This window comes from Trachymyrmex cornetzi, unplaced genomic scaffold, assembly GCF_001594075.2.
Source record: "Trachymyrmex cornetzi isolate Tcor2-1 unplaced genomic scaffold, Tcor1.1 scaffold144, whole genome shotgun sequence".
Classification (NCBI taxonomy): domain Eukaryota; kingdom Metazoa; phylum Arthropoda; class Insecta; order Hymenoptera; family Formicidae; genus Trachymyrmex; species Trachymyrmex cornetzi.
Window position 1 is genome coordinate 104,056 of NW_017296027.1, and position 18,835 is coordinate 122,890.

Sequence of the window (18,835 nt, forward strand, 5' to 3'; positions counted from 1 at the left end):
GAACGTAATCTATTTCATTGTCAGTCAATCTCACAGCGGATGGTATATTTGTCTTTATACCTGAGCCAATACTCGTGCCACTGACACTCCTTTTATGAGTAACTAAGAGCGGGGCAGTAATGTTTTTGTATTTGTGTCCCTTGTTACTCTTAGTAGGCATTCTAGCGTTATTGTCACGTCTGTGAGCATTCGTCGTCAATAATATATGTTTGTACGTTTGTTTATCATTCTCGGTGTAGATAGCGTCGTTTGGAATCTTCTTGAAGATCAGCTCGTATAGACCCGGTGTACCTTTGTATCTCACTCCGTCTATGATTATATTGTCGTCCGTATCCACGTCAAATTTTTTATTACCCTACATCGTTCCGTTTTCATCGAAATAAACACCGTAGACAAGATCGATTTTATTTCTCGCATTACCAATTAAAAGAGTATTCACATATACTTGTTCTAACGGCCCTAATTGACTTTGCAATCTCTGTCTCTGACGACCTTGAGGGGTGTTCCACGCCTGTCTGACAGATGTTTCAAGCGATGGATTATCACCGGTTTCAAAAACTTCTTCGTCCTGCGAGTCAAAAGGAGTTACTTGTTGTTGTTGTGATTCTATTGGTGTGGAATGAATTATGGACGAATCAGGCATGACGTTTGATCGTTTCTTATTTATTCGTTTGTTCCATGGAAGACGCTGGGGAGTAATTTGTGTTGGAATTGCATCATTATCTTCGTCGTCATTGTCGTTGTTGTCATCATCTTCCTCATCATCGCTGTACTCACGTTTATTCTTTCGCTTACTCTGCATAAACTTAGTTTCAACTGGTTTACCTTCACGTGCAGTGTTTCCAGCGATTTGTTTCAACGGTTCGATAATAGGTTTTAATTGTTTCTCCAGAACGATCTCCTTCTCCATTATACCAGTCTTCAATGCTCTGTGTTTCTTGCGAATCGACGCGCGTGTCTTCGCGATCAGTTTCGCTGTTCTCTCCCGTTCGGAGAGACTTTTCGTTCCAACCGTGTAATCGTAACGGTAAAGGAGTACTGCTCACAAGTTTTTTTTCACAAAAACACTACAGATGATTTTTTTCACACTACAGCGAAATCGTTGAATCCTCGTCTGTATCTACCATTGCGTAATGCGCTCTTTGTCTATTACCACAAAACCGTATTTGCGTTGCCAACATAAATGGCACAACGTGCAAAAATTCTCATACGATATATCAGTGTTTACGTGATCGTTATAAACGTGTTTCAAGTTAGTACCATCCTGTTTGAATAGTATTAAAAAATTTGCTTTATCGCGTATCAGATGTTTCGGTATTTTTTCATACTTCTGACAGAGATAAAAAACAATCGATGTTCGTATGTAGACTCATAGAAAAATATTCTCTAATAGTATTCCGATTATCACAGGCCACATCATCGAATACAAATATTGAATTGGGAAGTGCCTCCTTCGATGGTATGACGTCACGATTGTAGGAAAATGCGTAGTAGCCGATGCCGTTTATCGATTCGAGCAGTTCCAAATATCGATATTTCGGTTGAAAAAGAGATTTCAAATACACGTACACGTTTTCGAAACGTTCACCGTGTGGACTTTCTATCAAACTTATCAAAGCGTTCGTTTTCCCACAGTTGAACGGTCCACAGATGATGCAACGAATTGTATTCGGTAGTAGAGGGCCGTGTCTACGAATCTCTCCATCGGACATGAGTCGCGTCTTGCGGTCGAGATTCAACACTCCTATCGTTCGTTATTGTCGTACGAATCGCATTTACTCGTGTAACGCGCGTGCGCGATGTAGCGCCAACGAGTTTTTCAACATTATTTATATCCCCGAGCAGGCGCTCGATTCACACAGTTTACTGTAAAAAGCGGATCGTTGTTATCGCAAAAAATGTTTTTCTTACTGACGAATAAGCGTGAGATTCTCGATTTTGCTGCCGAGCAATTGCAGTACATACCGAAGATTCTTCTTCTACAGGAATATGAGAATTATGTGGAGCTACTGTGGAATCGATTACCCGACCATTTAAAAACGGATCCTGAAGTGCAACGCTGTCGTCCGTGTTTAGAGCATTACAATCGTCCGTGGCAACGAACACACATAGACGGCCCACCACCACTTATCAAAGATTGCAACATATATCGCCGTCGAGATAAGATAGCGTGGAGAGAAATGATTTCTGGTGCGGGGTTACTTGACAAGACAATAAACGCGCTTCCGTTTGAAGTACATATACCTGGTTATCAATTTTGTGGACCCGGTACTCATCTCGTGAAAAGACAGCGCGTTGTGATTGAAGTATAAATCGATTAGACGCTGCGTGTCGCGAACATGATATCGCCTATTCGCGAAGTAACGATCTCGCCGATCGTCACATTGCTGATCGAGTTCTCGCCGAAAGAGCACGCGAACGTATAACAGCGAGTGATTCGACGTTTGGTGAGAAAGCTGCCGCAACCGCTGTATGGGCAGCCATGAAAGCAAAAACGAAATTAGGGATTGATATGAAAATAAGAAAAAGAACGAAAAGGAAGAGACTACTTCCGGTAACGAAACGTGGAGGTATCCTACCGATTTTACCAATGTTAGGTGCGCTCGGATCTTTGATTGGTGGAGCGGCGAGCGTAGCGAGAGCTGTGAGCGATCGCAAGGCCGCTCGACGTCAGTCGGAGGGTCGTGGATTGCCCTACAAACGCGGTGGTAGCGTGAGGAAGAGAAAAAAGGCAAGAGGTAAAAAAAAACATTGTGGAAGGAAACGTTAGAGGCTCTTAAAATACCGCTCTCTGGTATCGCGACGAACGAACAGTTGAGCTGCGTGGCGTATCGTTTGCGTTTACCATTCTTCAGAGGTGTATTTATGCGTGACGCGTTACCGACGAAACCGCATCGAAACGAAAGCGGTATCGTGAATCTCGATAATTCGGAAAATGCTGGCACATACTGGGTTGCTTACGCAAAGAAAGGAAATAACGCCGTTTACTTCGATGGTTTTGGCAATCTTAGACCGTCAAGGGAACTCGAACGCTATCTCGGAAACAAAGTAACGTATAATCATCAGCTCTTATCATACGTTCGATCAGAATATTTGCGGTCAATTGTGTCTACGATTTCTTCGAGAAATAGATTTGAGGAAAGAATATATCTAATAATAAGTCGTGTGAGTCATCTCAGTTGAGTGTTTACCTTCAATCGCATTATGTCGTTGACCCTTGCGTCGAATGGAACAACTAGTATCCTCACGGCGAGTTACTTCCCTGCGTTGGATTTAAGTAATGGTGAATACGAATTGGGTCTTACGAATTTTTAAACGTACACGCAGTACCGAACGTTACTTCCGCGAATAATAAATTCTACTTCGATACTGACGATAAAATTATCACGATTCCCGAAGGATCATACGAATTGAGTGCTATAAACAGGTATCTGAGAGCTGCTATTCGTCACGTACGACGACGAACGCTTAACGATAAAGGTAATAATGACGATGAGTACATATTCGACGACGACGACGACGACGGCAACGATAGTGCTCATAAAGAAGAGATATTGATTCTTCGAGCCAATGAGAACACTATGAGAAGCGAGATCAAATGTGCGTACCGAATAAATTTTGCGACACCGAATAACATCGGTTCGCTTTTAGGTTATTCAAAATCACACTTATTACAACCGAACAAGTGGTACGCGTCTGACAAACCTGTGAATATTATGAATGTAACTATACTTCGTATAGAATGCAACATTACCGCGGGTGCGTACAATAACGATAAACCAGCGCATACGATACACGAATTTGCGGTGAACGTTCCACCTGAATATAAATTATCCGATACTCCCACATATGCCATTTATCTCCCAGTCGTCTCGAGAAACGTTACCGATATAACGATACGTATAGTGGATCAAAACGGACAATTGATAAACCTTCGTGGAGAAGAGATATTGATTCGACTTCATATACGACGCAGACGATAAAAAAAATATGCTCAGATGCTCGTTCTAAACTAGTCGCATGATTGTAAGAATACGTCCACCATACCGCAGACGTCGCATTTATCATCGCTCACCGAACGATACGTTGGAAGAAAACGGAGAGGAACGGAGGACAGATTGAACGCTGCGAACGTCACATTTCTACGGTCTCTAGGATTCGTTGTGAACAATGAGTCGCGATATTCTAAACATAGGGGGTGAGCCCATCTTCAACGATCGTATCGTTAAGATCGAGACTCACACTTACAACCCATACGCTAACACCATATTCGGATACAGCGATGAAATACGAATACCTATACAACATTAGGATTTGTACACGTTACCGTGTGAGAGTTTTCTCTACGTCGAGGGAAAATTTTCAACGACAAAACGAGATGGAAACACATCCGAGGAACAACCTCCAAAATTGTCGAATAATTGCGTCGCGTTCATGTTCGATGAGATTCGGTACGAGTTAGACGATGTGGAAATCGATAGATCTAGAAACGTCGGTATTACCCGTACGATAAAAAATTTCATATCTTTAACCACTGGCAAGAGTATAACGTTAGAAAATGCAGGATAGGACGGCACGATGCAGTTATTTCGCGCACCGCTTTCCGAGAATTTCAACTTTTGCGTACAACTCAACACCCTCCTAGGATTTTGCGAGGATTACAAACGCATAATGATAAACGTGCGACACGAACTTATCCTGATACGTGCGCGTAACGATAACAATTGCGTTGTGGCGCACGAATCGACGGAATCTAAAATCACACTATTAAAGATACAATGGAGAATGCTACATGTAGTGTTGAACGATGTCAATAAATTATCACTTTTGCGAACGTTAGAAGGTGGACGATATCTCAGCGTGTGTTTCCGGTCGTGGGACCTGTACGAATTTCCTCAGCTGCAAAGCACAACGAAGCAGTTGGACTATTAAAACAACGTCGCAATTGGAAAAACCGCGATACTTAATTTTTGCGCTTCAAACCGGAAAAAGAAACGTAACGTCGAAAAATGGTTCGCAATTCGACATATGTAATCTCACTAATGTGAAACTTTTTTTAAGTTCTGATTTTTATCCTTATGACGAAATGAATTTAGATTTCGAACACAAAAAATACGCTATACTGTACGATGTGTATGTAAAATTTCATAAGACGTACTACGGTTACAACAATCGCGGTGCTATGTTATCTATCGGAGAATTTTTTGTACACGGTCCATTCGCGCGCGCGCGCGTAGTCATCGATTGTTCTCGCCAAAACGAATCGGTAAAGAGCGCCACTGTGGATATTCGTATAGAATTCGAATGTATGGAAAATATTCCACTGAACACCACAGCTTATTGTCTTATTATTCACGACAGGGTGATGAAGTACAATCCATTGACTAATATTATTCGCAAAATTGTATAATATTTTTTTCAAGCTCTTTATCGAGTTTCACACGCTATCATATTGTACTGTAAAACACATATTCCATTAAATATATTATATCTTACAAAAAAATAGTGATGATGTCATATCCCTTTCCTCTTAGATAGATAAGAATCTCATCTGTAAAATATTAAGGTATGAAACGTGATTCATGTCGTATATAGAAAAATCATGAAACGCAATTCATTACTCTTGACAGAGCGTTCGGGTACGCATCGTTTCTACCGCGTATCGTATACTTGTGTTACATCGCGATGTCTCTCACGTTCATCATCGTCATCGTTTTCATTACAATTACTACAACGACGACAACGAGAACGACAGCATCGATGGCAGCGACGAATCGTGAAAGCATAGATATTGAAGTAATTCTGTATCTACAAAAGTACGGCTACTTGAGTAAGGCTGGCAACAATATGCAATTATCATTCGATGAGGGAGAACTTAAACAGGCTATTTCGCTGTTTCAAGAATATTATCAAATACAGGGTGATGGTACATTGAATAACTATACGTTGTATCAGATGCGTAAACCACGATGTGGTCTTCCTGACTACGAGCACAATATAGGTAGACGTAAATGGGCGAAAACACATCTCACGTGGAATTTCCAGCGAGCGGATCCACACACCTTGCAAACTATCGAATTCGCGTTCTCGCTATGGGCAGCTAATTCGTCTTTATCGTTCGATCGTAAAACGGTAAATCCCGATATCTTGATGTCTTATCGTAGTGGCACACACACGTACACTGATCGTAGACGCAACGAAGAAATTTGCGCCTCTTCGTTAAATGGACCTGGTGGAGTACTCGCTCACGCGTTCTATCCTCCTACCGTTGACAATTACAGCGCTGAAATACACATAGATAGTGCAGAACCGTGGCATATATATCTAACTGACAAATCTGCTAGTAGTAACAAGGACTATCTGCTTAACACGTTAATACATGAAATTGGACACGCATTAGGATTAATGCACAGTTTGCGCGAAGAATCCATAATGTTTGCAGTTGTCACTGCTAGGAATAATAATAGAATCGCTAAACTCAACATAGAGGACATTTTAGCCATTCAACAACTTTATGGAATTAAAAATCCAAAACCAACAACAACCACACAACCACCAATTACTGAAATTACAACAAATACACCCACGTATGTAGATCTCTGTACTTTACAATATGTGGATACGATGTTGGTATTACATCATCGAATATTCGTCACGTATCAACGCTACGTATGGTCGATAAATATAAATGATGCAAAATACGATGGACCACACGTACTAAACAGTTACATGGATTTTCTTCCGAATAATTTCTCCTTATCAGCCGCATATCAAAGGCTTTCGGGTGAACTAGTACTGTTTGTACACGATGTAGTTTACATGGTTGAGTATCCGAGTTTCAAATTGAAAGAAGGCTGGCCAAAACGTCTCTCGAGTCTAGGATTTTCCCCGAACATTTTTATCAATACCGTAGTAAATACTAACAGAGGACAAACCTATGTGATCTTCAATAATAACGATGTGGCGCAAATAGACGAATGCAATACGGGTGTTCGTTCATATCACTCGTTACAAGCGGTATTCCCGGGAATACCGTCAGCTCCCACCTTAGCCTTCCGATATATGGATGGTAATCTGTACTTTGCTAAAAAAATAACAATTTTACCAATTTAATGAGTTCACGAGAACCGTAACAAAAGCTGGTAAATTTAATATAAATATACTCAACGTCGAATGTTCGAGAAATGGATTATTGCAACAAACGCAGGATATCTTGAGTCGACTATTTCGATCGAGTACTACATAAAACACAACGAGAAATAAGGAGGAGGAGGGGGGAAAGATGAAAGGATATATATAATCAATACTATAATAGTTTTAAACGATTAGTATACAAGGAATAGTCATTCCGACAACATCCACGTGTTCGATTGTGAGGATAATACTGTAAGAATACACATAATACTGTAAGAATACAATGCTCAACAACGCGGATATCGAAAAGTATCTCATGTAACAGGACGATCGTAATGAAGGAGGTGTGAAGAGAACATTCGACAATGAAAATCCCGATAACGAAAACACATCAAATAAGTAGGTATTTTTTTCTTTGCGTCTTTTTTCCATCTACTCATTTTTTGCTTTAATTACAGACATCAAATCACACATCGTCCTATCGTACGCATTCTCGAAAGAAGATATCCATTAACTGTAACTGGCTACAAATACTTGAACATTGGTATCGATGTCAAACTCTCTTCTTACGTAACTATCATTTTGGGGGATCTATCTCGGTAAAGAGATTCCGCTTTCACCGGACATCTAGAGAGAGCTTCTCGAACAAAAACACGTCATTTTGTCCCTTTTGCAGTACGATGAGAATAATAGAGGAATACGCGCGATGCCGTCTCCAATGTACGTTGGAAATTTAACGTTACGCTTCGGACGAATCAATAATCTACCAATACTGCATCTAGAAACAAGTACAGCTCGTCTATCCATGTCAAAACGTACTGTACTTAATATATTTAATCTTGAATACTGTGTAAATCGTCTCATTTCCTCCTTAACCGCAATGACTGATAACGTTGACAAAAAATTTTCACGATTTCTCGCTATTGCGTCCACTGTTACGAAATCTGCGAACATGCCGAAAATGATGTACGATGACGAATCCTTCGACCGCAACGACATCCTCGATTGTGAGTTGATCGCTCTGGTTTTCGGAGAGCATTAATTATGTATACCATTCGACAATAAACACTATTCTACAATTATAAAGCACTTTTTTATTTATTTTCACACCCTACCTTTATATACTACATATACTTTATATAGGAAAAGGAAATGGTCTCTAATCTTTCGAGAAAAAAATAAAAAAATTGCTGCTTGATTGCACAATATATATATTATCACTCACGCTGTCGCGTACAGTTATTCTGTACAACTCGTAGAGATTTAATCACGCGATGGACAACGTAATAAATATTGTGCGAAATATACCTGAAGAGCTTCTACTCGAAATCATTGATGATGTTTTCCAGGACGTTGAAGACATTGACAATATTGGAAACATCGATGATGACAAGTACTTGTCAGACGATTCAGGATATTGTTCGAATTAAGACAAATACCGCCGCCCTGTAGCAAGTGTATGTGTGTGTATGTGATATGACTGAACGGGCGTCAAACGAACGGCACGGGACGTTGGTGTAAGTGAGATCGGTGCGAGTGAGAACGTTCAACCACCGCAGCTCTCTGGAAGAAGATATATTCGTAAGTGTATACATGTTTTACAAAATTATATTTATACCAATCAAATACGAGTATTTCAACTTACATTCCCACATGTCCTCTGTAACAGTAGATTCATATGTTCAGAGACCGGAGTTTTAGCTCACTAAAAAATAGATCCCCGTCGTCCCAGATATCCATATATTCCGATCGAAATTCCCGTTCGGCCCGTCTGTCCGCGCGTATCATCTGTCTAGTACAAATATTCATAAATCTTTTAATATGAATATTTCCACGGTGTGTAGTCTGAAACAGAGCATAAAAGTGATTTAAATACATATTATTTATACTTTATACGTTATAACGTATTATTATTTATACGTTATACGTTATATATTATAAGTTCTACTATACTTACAAACGGGGTCTTAAGGATTTTTAGCTCATTCGCTAATTGTAGCTCACAGATACGTTCATTGTCAACAGTGATGTACTGAAAAAAAGTAAAATACATTATATATCAACAATACAAATAAAAAATATTTAACGTAAAAACACACTTACTCCATCCACTGGAAACTCATGCAATCTCTAGCAGATTGTGCAAATTGCTCATTATTATTAAACTTTCACTAACACAAACGTTACAGAAAAAAAGTACGTATAACGAAAAAGCCTCGCCCATACGCATTCATATACCATTGTCCCCCATCAAACGTGCTGCATAAAAATAGATACCCTTATAAAAAATTCTCGTGAAGGATGTGGTATCCCAACGGGAAAATATGCAAAAACTGTGTAAAAGGAAATCATTCTTATTTTAATATCTTTTTATTTAACAACTACTTTAAAAAAACACAACAGTAAAGAATGGGCGTCAGATGAACAGCACGGGGCGTTTGGTGTGAGCAAACGCGATCGAATGGCATCGGATGTGAGTGTGAGTGAGAACGATCGAACGGCATCGATGTGAGTGCGAGCGATCGAACGGGTATGAGCGTTGTTGGTATGAACGAGAGCGATCGAACGGCATGAGCGATGGTATGAACGAGAGCGATCGAACGGGTGTCAGATGAACAGCACGGGGACGTTGGTATGAGCGAGAGTGATCGAACGGCATCGATGTGAGTGTGAGTGAGAGCGACCGAACGGGCGTCAGGCGAACAGCATGTGTTGGTGTGAGTGAGAGCGATCGAACGGCATCAGTGCGAGCGAGAGCGAACGGGCGTTGGCGCATCCGATAAGGATGTGGTATCCACTAGGAAAATACGCAAACAAAACTGCGTAAAAAGCATTCTTATTTAATATTTCTTTTTTTCTTAAACACATACTAACACAACACGAACGTATCGACTCGCGAAACGTGTCGTGATATGTCGCGGCGTGTCCTTGAAAAAATCTTCGATCACGCTCGATCCAATCAATCGACACGAGCATTGGTGCGAGCGAGATCGAGCATACGGCACAGGGAGTTCTAGATACTTCGTCGGCGAGGGGGTCGAAGGGGGGGGCGAACGGGCGTTGGTGCGAAAAAACGCGCGAACTCCCTCAGTCGCCCTTCCGCTCTCGAGCTCGCAGGACCTTCGTCACGTCGCTCCTCGCGTCGTGACGTCACGAGCTCACACACACATGCACCCGTGGGGACGGGGGCCGGGGAGGAAAACAGCGAGAGGTGGTGGGAGGTAAAAGTAGCTCGCTCATTGGCTGCCCCCCCCCGCATCACAGTATCCCTCTCGACCAGTTTTCCCCCCGGCCCCTCACCCCGCGGGGTACCCCATGAGCGAGGATGTACCTTGCTTTGCTACTAACGCATAATTATTTTTATTTACTCTCGCGCAATTGTTTATTATTCTTATTTTTTATTTTTTTATTTAAAGAAAACTGAACAAAACGTTACAATTCATTTCAGAAACTTTACACAAGCATATGGTTATTTGTCTATTAAAAGCAAAGCTATATTTAAAAGTAACATGTATTACTTTCTGAAAAAGATCCGTGACTTTGTAATTCAAAATTGGCGTATAAACGGAGGCGATCGCCTTTTGCGCCCTACGTTGGAATTTGCTTTTGCGCCCCATCACAAGAATTGTTAAGTCTCTGAAGCACCGATCCCCCGCCAATTACAACGAACCAACAACTAAAAAAAAAGGAATGTCCACCAATTTGCATAACATAGGAATACGAATACAACAAATTTCATATTTTCTTTTGTAATAATATATTTGACGCTTTTTTAATGCAACATACTATTACATTTTGTGGCTTTAGTTTTTGAAAATATTCTGATTACGTCTTCAATTTGTAGGACTGTCAAGATTGATTACATAATCAAAACTGTTCACCAATTCTTTTTCAATTGATATCATAGCTAAACTGCATGACCGTGTCGTCATTGTATTTCTTAAATAATTCTTTATTATTTTTAATTTTGAGAAAGATGCCTCTGTAGTTGCCACAGACATTGGCATAGTTAACAAGATCTGTAACGCTATGGCTAAATTTAAAAAGATTTCCAGAAAACCACTTTTAGCTGATTCATTTAAAATATCAAGTAAGATAGAGCTTTATATGTATTTACAAGAGTAGCGCTGCCTATTAAAATTTTGTGTCCCTCCAAATTTTGCTCCCTACGCTGGAACGTACCTACTCAGTGTCTCGTAACGCCTCCGTGTACAAAATGTTTCCTTGTATATCGTTTGGTGTACATTTTTTAAGTGTTGATTCAGGCCGGTTGTATTTTCTCCAGTTATTTTGATTTGCTTTTTTCCGGATTTGCATAATTTACAAATGCCGAATTTCTCTTTGGTATTTGTAGGAATTGTAGGAAATGTATAGTATTCTTTTACCCTATTGCACCTCTTTAATATGTTCGTCGCCGCTGAGTTGATCTTCCCTTTCTGGTATATAATCTTCATCGTTATTTATGATGATGATAAACAAACAATGATGATAAACATACACAACTGAAGATGGCGTAACGTATCCTATCCCGTCGGAATGAAAATGCGAGGAATCACGCGAAAAACGGCGAAAGACAATAACCAATGCAGCATAAACAAATGAAAAACTGGGCATTTTGGCTTGTTCGCACAGCTCCCCTCCTAATACAATAATTTCACGTCGCGCGGCGTATACGAGATCACGAGACAAGACCGAGACAAGATCGAAAAGCGACCGAGATGATATCAGTTGAAACGAGATTAAGACCTAATTATCGAGACTTTTCCGAAACGAGATCGAGATCAATGCAAATCTCGTCTCGTATCGGAAAAGTGGAATACTAGACAGTAACTATATCGTTACATTGTCGTTGCGCAGGTTTTATACATGGTAAAAAAAGTTGCGCTATAATAATACAATGACATACTGTCATTAATAAAAGTTATAAAATAACTTAAATAAGGATCTAAAAATCGATAAACTGTTAAAATATCGCACAACATCCGCTCACGATACGAAGTTACGCATGCGATGCGATCGAGTTCTAGACAACCAATCCAGATTGAGGAAAAGAGGCAACAATGAATTTGATTATCGATTTATAACACGCACATTTTATTATAAAATTATTTTTTATTCTTTTTGTTATTGTTTAGAATATATTTACAAAATCGTTTTGTTTAAAAATAGTGCAAAATCTTCTTAACGATTTTTTTTTTACATTTTTAATAACCTTATATAATATACTATATAAGTAACATCTAACTTTAACTGTACATTTTTTTCCTAGACTACACCCAAATGGACCCAACCAGCAGACAATGTTTTTAAAACGTATTTTAAATATTGATTTAATGTAAAAAAATATTTATTAAATATTTAAAATATATTTTTTTAATATTGGGTGCTGATTAGGGAATCAAGTGATTCTTATAAATTTTTGATTGTTGAAAACGAATCCGTGAATAAAATTGCTCTATCACGTCAGGTTTCTCAGAAAATTGATACTAAATGTGCAAAAAACGGCATTTTGGAGTTTCTTTGAACTAAAATATCTCAAAAACATGACGTGATAAAGCAATTTCATTTACGGATTCGTTTTCAGCGACAAAAAATCTATAATATCACTTACCTAATTGGCGGCTTTATGCAAGAAGCAACAGTTACATTGAAAAAAAGGAAACTTAATCCTTAAATAAATGTAATGCTTTGAGAATTGTTCATACAATTTGAATAATCTCCTGCATGTAATGATTTGTGAGATTTGATCATTATTCGAAATCAATATTATCACTTATAATTTGTTTAAACAATTATTATTTAATAATAATATAAAGATGGTATACGGGCAAATAAGAGTCGAATTTTCTAAAAAAGAGTACTTATAAATATTATTAATAATACTTAAAATACATACATAAAAGAATATATAAATGTCATTATATGTTTCGGCTCTTGGATTGAGCCATCCTCAAACGAAACAAAATTCGCAACTTATAAGATAGATACCTTTATTACTTCCCCTTAGGATTACATTATACATTATACATTTACTTATATAAAACACGCATCTTAAACTAATGTAAACCTAACTTACAATAACTTAACCTAACTTAATCTACGTTACTGACTTTCACTTTCTCCCTCTCTTGGACCTCCGCTTCCGCTATATACACCACAACAATTTTGTGGTCTCATCTTCTCTATTTAAAATTACAATTTCATCTCTTCCCTGCAGAGCCACCCCCCTCTAGCTCTCTCATTCACTCTCTCTCTCTCACTCCCACTCTCTCCTCCACTTTTCTCCTTTCCTCCTCCACCTCCCTCATCCAACCCTCATCATCTCCTTCTTCCCCCGAGATTCTACCTACCACCTCCTGCCAACTATCTTCATACCCTATCCTCCAGTTCGTACATTCCCCCTACATATACTCTCATGACTCCACCCCACTTCCACATAACCTATACTTCTTTTCCTCTTCTCCTTCCCAATATCTCCCTTCTTTCATCTCATTCCCTAATCTAAACCTCACTACCCTTCTACAAGTCCCCTCCCCATCTTTTTCCTGAATATGCCGGTACTCCCTCCCCCTTTCCCATCCATACCACGTATTATACCTTGCTATCCTTATTTTTTCCCATTTTTCCTCCTTCTGCATTTCCCTATCCCTTTCCTGCAGCTCTTCAAACTTAATCACTCTCTCCAACTCTCCCCTTTGCACAGCTTCCTAACTTTATCCCCCTGTCTTCAAAAATTTACCCTCTTTCCCTCTTTCTCCCCTCTACCATTCTCCCTTTCCTTATATTCTCCCTTTCCTTATTTCCTCCATACATAACTCCGCCAAAAAACTACCCCCTCCACACTTTAATCTCTCCTCGAATGCTCAAGCCCTTTTTCCCGCCCTACCTCTTAACTTTTCCCTTTGCAATTCCTCCCTTACCATGTATCCAGGCATCCTTTCCTCCACTGCTACCATTCACCTTAAATATCTCTCCTGTAACCTCTTAACCTCTCCCGCTCTTTCCAGCCCCATATTTCCACCCCATAACTTATCGTCGTCCAAATCAACGCATCAAACAACTAAATCCTCCTCTTCCAATCATTTCTAAATCTCTTTTTCCCTATCCTCCATACCTGCCCCATCATTGACGCTGCCTTCACTACTCTTTTCTTCACGTGTTCCTTCTGCCTCCCATTCCTCTGCAACGTATATCCCAGATATTTGAATTGCTTTATCTCCTCTATAACCTTTTCTTTCCTCTAATCCATCTTATTGCTCCTGCCCCCTCCCTTTCTAAATCTTATTATCCCTTCCCACATAACCCTCTAACTTCTCTATCATGCTACTCATGCCCCCCTCATCCTTCGCCAGTAACACCATATCGTCCGCGTAAGCCAAGCTATACACCTTCTTATCTCCTAATTTCACCACCCCCTCCGGAATGTAACATTTCCCATCTCCTCTTCCAAGTCTGCCGTCAATACATTAAACAACAAGGGGCTCAGCGGGCACCATCGCCTTACCCCCCTCGCCGTCCAAAAACTTTCTAATAATTCCCCCCCTTCCTGCTCTCACTCTACTCTTCGTTTCCCTCAAAATCTCCCCCACTCTTTCCACCAGCCCTTCCTTTTATCCTCCTCTGCCTCAATGCCTCTACCAACACTCCCCTATCCACCGAATCAAATGCCGCCTCTAAATCTAGAAATAAAGCAATCAATTTTCCCCCTTTCTTCCTTATCTGTTTATTAATTAAAAGATTCAATACATAAACGTTATCCATCGTCCCCATCTCCTTCCTGAAGCCCGTTTGATTCGGTGGAACTAATCCCTTCTCTTCCACTTCCTCCCTCAATCTTTCCGACTACGCCGCCGTTTACATCATATACAGGGTCGGCATTATCGACAACCCCTATAGTCCCTTACCTCCTCTCCCTGTCCTTTTTTCCTTACTGGCATTATCACTCCCTCATTCCACTCCTCTGGCCATCCTTTCCCTTTTCACATACCTCGTTACATACCTTCCATACCTCTCCCCTCGAACTTCTATATCTCGTTCGGAATCCCGTCCACCCCCATTGCCTTTCCATCCTTCAGATTCCTAGTCACCTTTCTTATTTCCTCCCTACTTAGCTCCATTTCCATCTCCTGCCTCCCCTTCTCACTTTTTTCCCTTATCACTCTCCCTTCTACCTCTCCCAACAATTCTTTGAAATACTCCTCCCACTCTCTCATTCCTATCCCCTTATTTATACCCTTCCACTTCTTCCTTTTCTTATTTACTATTTCCCAAACTTGCCTCTCATTCTTCGCTCCCTCCACTTTTCTTTCCCACCTCTCATTCTCATTTTTCTTGGCTTCAGATTCTCCTTATAGTCCCTTTTTTCTTTCCTGTACTCCTATCTCTCCTTCATCTCTTCTTCCCCTTGCCTTTCATCCATTCCCTTAATTTCCTTTTCACTCTCGCCTTCTTTTTTCCATATTCCCTATCCCACCATCCCCTTCCCTTCCTTTCTTTACTCCTCTCCTTTTCTATGCTTCCCAATACCTCCTTTATTCTCTCTTCCATTTCCTTCATACTTTCTTTTCCATTCCCTTCCTTTCATTCCATTCTACCTAAATCTCTCTAAATATTTCCCTACCTTTCTCATCCCATACTCCCTTACTTGCCCCTCTCCCTTCTCTTCTCTTTCCTTTTCTCCTATCTCTTCCTCTTTTCAGTGATATTATCAAAGGATGATTATCCGAATCTATCGCATCACCAATTTCCGTATGCTCTATCTCCTCACCCGTCTCCTCATCCACTATTACATAGTCAATCACTGAGTCCCCTCTTCCCCTTATATATGTCCAATTTCCTTTCTGATCCCCTTTTACATGCCCATTTAATATTGTCCAACCCTTCTCCCTTACAAATTCTACTAACTTTTTCCATCCTTGTTTTTCTTACTAGCCATTGAGCTTCTTTCCTCTTCTCCCTTATTCTCATTCTCTTTCCTTATTCCTCCTCCCTCTCTTCCTGTTTGCGCGTTAATATCCCCCTTATTACTGTTTTTAACCCCTCCTTTTTTTCTCTCCATCCATTCCGCTATATTCTCCAACTCTTTCTCTCTCTCTCTCTCTCTCTCTCTCCCCCCCATCTCTCTCCCCACATCCATGCTAACATATACTCCCACCATTCTTACCCTATTATTACCTACTTTCATCATTCCCATCATCATCCTCTCTACTTCTTTCTTACCCACCTTTCTCGTCATATAAGTCCCTTTTAATGCTCATTACCATTCCCCTCATTGTCCTTCCTTTTTTATTCCTCTTTTTTGCGGCCTCCATTCACCATAGGTGAGTACCTCCATCCGGTACTTTCTCTTAGGTGTAAACTTAATTCCTATCGCTCGCTACTAGAAGGCTTTGCCTCCAACGCTGACGAGTTTCGACGATGAAGTCACATGTCTTTTGTAGTTTAGACATCGCTGAAAGTGATTCAATCCTCACAGGTTAGATTTCTCGACGCCAAAGAGATTTTCCAATCATTTGAAAATGAATCGCGATAAGCTGTTTTTCCGACATGTGCTTCTTCACTACTTCGATCTTAGGAAAACCGCAGCCGAAGCGCATCGTTTATTATCCGAAGTGTATGGTGATGAAATTCCATTGGACAGAACATGTAGAGATTGGTTTGAACGTTTCCGAAAAGATGATTTTGATGTGAGAGACAAAGAATGTCCAGGACAGCCGAAAAAATTTGAAGATGTCGATCTGCAAGAATTGCTTGATGAGAATCCAGCTCAAACGCTTTTAGAGATGTCGAAACAGTTAAATGTTACTCCAAAGGCCGATTGAGTGACGAATTGATGCAAAAAAGATCATCCGTAGCCAACAATCGACGCAAAGTCATTTTGTTGCATGATAACACTCGAACGCATGTCGCGAAAAGCGTGAAGCAGGCACTTCTAGAGCTTGAGTGGGAAGTTCTCCCGCACCCAGCGTATTCTCCAGACTTGGCACCGGATTACCATCTCTTCCGATCGATGCAACACGCACTTACGGACACACACTTCTCCAATCACAACGAAGTCCAAAAATGGATGGATGAATGGATCGGCTACGCGTTCTACCGTCGTGGGATTGCCCTGTTGCCAGAGAGATGGGACAAAGTCGTAGAAAATGGAGGAACTTACTTTGATTAAGGTATTCATTCATCTTCTCTTCGAAACAAATCGATTTTCGAGACGAAAAAACGATAGGAATTAAGTTTAACACCTAATATACAGGGTGTCCCATTTTAAATTATTCAGCCAAATATCTCGAAAACTAAACCCAGTAGACAAAAATGCTTCAGACAAAAGTTGTTTGACTCGAAGGGGGACATAAGATGGTGCCATCGATTTGACCTTGGATAGTCCTCTGAAGGTCACATGAAGGTCACCTTTAATTTTTTTAATGGAACCCCTTATTTCTCATTGCACATTCTTACAGCTCATCTCGAGAGCTTTCCAAAACATAATTAAGTTACTTTTCGTTAAGTACTAGTAAAGTTATAAAGCAAGATCGGGGCTGATCTGGCCGACTAAAGCAAGATCGGGGCTGATCCGGCCGATTAAAGCAAGATCGAGACTAATCCGACCGACTGAAGCAAGATTAGGGCTGATCCGGCCGATTAAAGCAAGATCGGGTCTGATCCGGTCGATTCATATCAGAATCTAATTTTCATGTGAAATGATTACGATCTTAATAAGAGTGTTCGAATATCTGTCCATTATTATCCACACATAATTGAACTCGACGTTCAAAACGGTCAACTGTCGATAAAAGTGTATTTCTTGGAATGCTACTGCAGGCAAGAGTTATACGCTCCATTATATTCTCTCTTGTTGTGGGTGTTTTTGAATATAACGTTTTTCAAGTATTTCCTTAAAAAGAAATTTAGACTTGACAAGTCTGGAGATCTAGGACACCATGACACTGGTCCACCGCGTCCTATCCATCTACCTGGGAATGTGAGATCTAAATGGTTTCTAACTCTTCTACTCCCGTGCGCAAGCGCACCATCCATTTGAAAGAATATTCGTTGTCTTGTATCCAGATCGATATCTTCAAGCAACGCCGGCAATCTTTGTTGTAGAAAGTGTAAATAATTATTATCATTAACATTTTCGTCAAAGAAATAAGGGCCGATAAGGTTTCCGTTTAATATGCCACACCATACAATGAGGTTCCAGCGATGTTGATGATTAACTTCTCCATACCAATGTGGGTTTTCAACAGACCAATAATGAGAATTATGTCGATTTAATGTCCAGTGTTGTGAAAAGTTTCTACGTCACTAAATAAAACAAATCTGAAAAATGTTCGATCACGATTTAACATTTTTTGTGCCACCTACAAAATTCTAGTCTTTGTTGAAAATCATTAAGTGTTAATTGTTGTGTCAAAATGATATGGTAAGGATGGAAGTTATGAGTGGTCAAGATCCTGTGATTTGTTGATTTCGGAATACCTAATTCTCTTTCGATTTGCCTCGTTGACACGCGTGGATTAATAGCTATCATTCCCAATACGGCAAGTACTGTTGGATCATCCCTTTCTGGTACGTTAATATGACGTCTTTGTCATTTTTGACGTTGACATTATCGTTGACGCAATACAAGTCTGGAAATCGTACAATGATTTGGATGTCGTCTATGAGGAAATCGATTACGGTACAATACCGCTGCTTGTCG

At 40.1% G+C, this 18,835-nt stretch overlaps 1 protein-coding gene and 1 pseudogene across 2 annotated transcripts in view; both read left to right on the top strand.

Moving 5' to 3' along the window:
- Mob3 (MOB kinase activator 3) overlaps nucleotides 1-18,835 on the top strand; it is an 86,563-nt gene that overhangs the window by 42,947 nt on the left and 24,781 nt on the right. The gene's annotated exons all lie outside the window — the stretch shown is intronic.
- Nucleotides 7,418-7,871, top strand: LOC108757498 (uncharacterized; annotated as a pseudogene).